Source organism: Elephantulus edwardii, unplaced genomic scaffold (genome assembly GCF_000299155.1).
Source record: "Elephantulus edwardii isolate Elephantulus edwardi_28Jun2011 unplaced genomic scaffold, EleEdw1.0 scaffold00128, whole genome shotgun sequence".
In the NCBI taxonomy this organism is placed as follows: domain Eukaryota; kingdom Metazoa; phylum Chordata; class Mammalia; order Macroscelidea; family Macroscelididae; genus Elephantulus; species Elephantulus edwardii.
Window position 1 is genome coordinate 9,693,615 of NW_006399878.1, and position 4,657 is coordinate 9,698,271.

The window sequence follows — 4,657 nt, forward strand, 5'->3', positions numbered from 1 at the left end:
CGCGTGTACTGTCAAATCGGGTCTGACTGGCACAGGAGGAGATTGCCCCTCCTTCTCCAGCAGAGCATCTGGTGGATTCGACCCACCTACCTCTGGGATTGCAGTGCAACTTCTTTGCCACTAGGCCATCAGAGTTCCTTTAGATCTCATTTTTTTGAGAAAATGAGAGTTTAAAAAGACATTCTACCTCTGGCTTCTCTATTTTGAGTGAACAGAAGTCCAAGCCGTAAGAGTAAATTGATGACATGTTTAACAAGCAATAGCTCTGGTGGCATAAAGTGTGGTGAGGTTACCAGAACATAGAAGCAGCCCAAATGTCCATCAACAAATGAATAGACTGAGAAGTTGTGGTATACACAATGGAATACAATACTCAGGAGCAATGATTTTGAATGATACTGTATAACATGGTAGAGGCAGGAGAGCATTATGCTGAGTGAACTAACTCTGTCTCATAAGGACAAATACTGAGTAAGACCATTATTGTAAAAATAGAAGGATAACTAGTAAGAAGTGTATAAATGTCCAAAGGGAGAAGAGGGAAGAGGAAGGAGCTGAGAAATGTAGTAAATCGTGAGGTCACAGCATTTGGTGAGTGAGGAAGGGGGTGAAGGAATTACATGATTTCCAGTGGAGACCTGAAAAGACAGGATAATAGTGGGCCTAGATCAATGATGATTAATTTTATAAAGTACAATGAGTAGGAATGATCATCTGAAACACAATGTATATGAATTTTATATGGAAACCACTATAAAATATTAAAAAAAAAGAAAAGACTGCTAACCATGGTTCCATGGGAGATAGATATGCAACCTCCCCCCATTATATTTTACAGCATTGGAAACCTGATAGAGAGTCCCTGTGAGTCAGAATCTGCTGTGTAGCAGTGAGTGCATGAGTTTTTACTAGTGGATTACAAGTGTGTAAATCTCTCCATGGTAAGAAATGTACCAGATGTTGTTTCTTCTCTTCAAGAATAGAGATTAAGGGACTTGATTTTGACTTATGTTTTAAGACCAATTTATAGAGACTTAACGGCATGTACTTTGTTATCATAGCATATAGCTATAAAACTAATTTAGGAAGATTGTTTATGACTTATTTCACATATTTTTATTTTCTGTCTCTAAATTCATAAATTTCTCTTTAGAGCTTTATACATGACTTACACATAGGTAGTTTGAAAACTTTACAGAGCATACTTAGTGAAAATGTTTTGTTTTATACTACAGAACAAAAACAGTTCTCTCATTGAACCTAGCATGGCAGCCTTTCAGAATATCAGTTTCCCATTATTTGAGGGTATTGGCCTTTATATGCTAGCGTCAGTTTTCTTAGTAGTCTGTGGGTTCTGACTTCAACATCTAAGAATAAATACTTTATACAGTGAGGGAAATGGCATACTAATAAAATCATATTCCACTTTCACCTAAATCATCAAGAAGAAATTGGATCTGTTAGAATGTTTCAAATATCATGGTACTAAAATGTGTTCAGTAATAACATCCTCTACTTATGTTACTGTTTATGTAAGCAGCTTCTGTGTGGCTAGTGTAAGCTTTAAAAGGTATACAGGCTAGATCCTCCTGTAAGTGCAGGAAGCCATTCCAGCTGTAGACTAAAAGAATCGGTTTTGTCTACTTTTCTGCAAGTCATGTCAAAATTGGCATTTCCCCAACCAAATTTCACATCCAGAAACCAAATAGACAGACACATGTGTCTAAACCCCCACACACAGCTCTAAAGGAGCTCCTTAAGGGGAAGCAAAGTGTTTCTTCCTCTTCTAAAAAACGTTTATTTTAATTACTTTTTAAAAATTCAATTGTGAAACACCTTAACAAGCCAACTTATATGAAAGTCTTGAAATGTGGAGCAGAAACACTACTGGGGGATCAATATATAAAAGGGAGATGGAGGTGGTCTTGAGCAATAGAAAAGGTTGTTATTCTATCATTTGAATATCACACAGAAGAATTAACAGGAAGGTATGAGCGATTTTTATGTCATTTGGAAGTTATTAGTAGACTTTCCTTTGTTGCATTGAGAAAGAAGAAAATATGAAGTTACAGTGAACCCATATGGTCAGCAGGAAAACCCTATTTAATTGCTTTATTGCCAGAAATGTTAAATCACTTCCTGGGGATGCAGTTCAAATAAAACATATGGCAGTTATTAACGAAAACCCCTAATGAATTAAAAAATATTCTCTTTATGAGTTTTCTCATAAGCAACAATAATACATGATGTTTAAACTATATACAACTATGAATTTCATATTTTTATTTCATGAATAGTGACTCTGTACCAGGTTGCCCAGCCTATATATAACCCTGTAGATTCTCAGGACATGTGGCTGTTGTTGTGTACCGTTTGCTGGAACTGACCCATAATTGCCCCTCCAGCTGGTTTTCAGAGGAGGAGATTTTCCATCCATATCAGGCAAAACAGCTGGAGGATTCAAACTGTGATCCTTAAGGATTGCAGTACAGCTTCTAACCACTAGACCACCAGAGCTCCCTGGACTTGTGAATAGGCAGAAGAAAGTCACAGCATGATGTCAGGGCGCAAAGAGCCTCTCTGACAGAACACTAACCAAAGCAAACTAATCCTGTTGCGGTTGACTTGATTTCACCTTATGTGTTAGTGTACAGAGCAGAACTAGCCTACATAGCATTACAGGCCATGGTCTTTGCAATCACTTGTTATGCGTCAGAGAGTTGGACAATGACTAGAGAGGATAGAAGGAGAATTGATGCCTTTGAGCTGTTGGTGCTGGAGAAGAGTATTGAATGTACCGTGGACTGCCAAGAAAACAAACAGATTGATCCTGGAGAGGGTTAAACCAGGCTACTCCTTGGAGGCAAGGATTCTGGGGCTTCGTCTGACATACTTTGGACATGTTGTAAGGAGAAACAGGTCCTTGGAGAGGGACATCATGCTTGGGAGGGTGGAGGGACAGCGTAGGAGGGGAGGACCCTCTATGAGGTGGATTGATTCAGTGACTGGGATAATCGGGATGGGTGTGTCAGAGGATAGAGCAGGGTTTAGGGCTGTTGCACACAGGGTCGCTATGAGTCGCAAACGACTTGACAGCACATAACAACAACAACAACAACAATACTTTGAAAGCAGATTACCAGGACTTCTTAGACAAAATGCTTCTGGTGGATTTAAACAACCAAACTTTCAATTAGTTGTCAAATATTTTGGTGAGTTGGCACCTGATAGAACACCAGTTAGTTTCATTATAGAGCTCCCTCTTCTCAGCAGTCAGTGCCAAGAAGAACTCTCTGACTAATGGCTCTTTCTCAAGTGTTCAATATCTAAAAAGAACCATTGTATCCCTTTTAAACAGTTCTGTCCCTCATCGATTTCAATGCAGTATACACTCCCCTCTTTCTCTGCCATCTCTCAAACCTGATGTCAGATTGGGTATTATTGTCAAGACAGGAGTCCATAATGAAGGTTGCACAGTGGAGTGGACTTGGGGGGAGGGATTGCATAACAATGAAAGAGTTTTTCTTTTACTTTTTTAAGGAGATGAGTGAACTAAAAGTGCAACAATGAATGACTGGAAACCCTAAGTCTCTGTAAACTTTCATTAAAATTAATTTAAAAAAATATATACATGCTACATAATTTAAAAAAAAAAACTTAGAAAATAAAATTAGAGGACCAGAATTTGTAACCCACTAAGAACATAGTTTAACCTTCTAGACTATTTTATTTTAATTTTGGTGTTGTACATTTTTTTGTAAATTACATGTATACCAAATTTTAAAATACTTTATGGATATACAAAATTCAGTCAATAATATAGCAAATGATCTTGCACCAATTTCCTCACCATCCACTGTTAATAAATATTACCTTTATTTAAAATAAATAAATAAAAACAAAACCATTGCATCTCCACTTCAGGAGACCTCATTGGCTATAATCTACTGACTCCTCTGAAGGTCTACACCAGTATTCATTCTGATCCCTGTCATTTGCCATCCACTATGTAAAATAGTTGACTTTTTGTATATCTTCTTCAGTTGAATTGTGAATTCCAACACCAAAGATCTTATTTCACCTAAGTAAAATGTCTACAAAATATTGCTAAGAATTTTTTTAATCTAGAATTATGTTGAGCATGTAACTAAGAGTAAACAAGTAATTTTAATTAATTTAAATCCAAGTGTCAGCATTTTCTAATGCCATTCATTCCTGTGGAATTTCACCTGCTTAATCAACTTATTAATTTTACCAGTCTAATCATTCAAATAATTTTTCCCTTCATATTTGAAAATAAATTAGCTGAGGGATAGTCAAGTATTATCCAGCTTAATTTTTAAAAAAGAAAATTCTAGGCATCTTGTTAACTTTCCTCCCTCAAACTTTTTATATGCTAGTGCAATTATTAAATGGAATCAAGTTAGTAGCTTTAAGAACCATCAAGAACATGATGAGATTCTAACATAATTGGCGCTGGCACTGGTAACATAGGATGTAGTGTGTCAGGCTGCTAACTGAAAGGTCAGCGGTTCAACATCCCCAGCCGCTCCCTGGGACAAAGAAGAGCAGTCTCCTTATGTAATAATTTACAGCCTCAAAATGCAGTGTTAGTGGTTGCCCACCTCTTCATTCTTCCATAGGTAAGGTCCAAGGG

The 4,657-nt window shown here is 37.1% G+C and overlaps 1 protein-coding gene across 2 annotated transcripts in view; it reads left to right on the top strand.

Moving 5' to 3' along the window:
* DLC1 (deleted in liver cancer 1) overlaps window positions 1-4,657 on the top strand; it is a 563,336-nt gene that overhangs the window by 306,935 nt on the left and 251,744 nt on the right. The gene's annotated exons all lie outside the window — the stretch shown is intronic.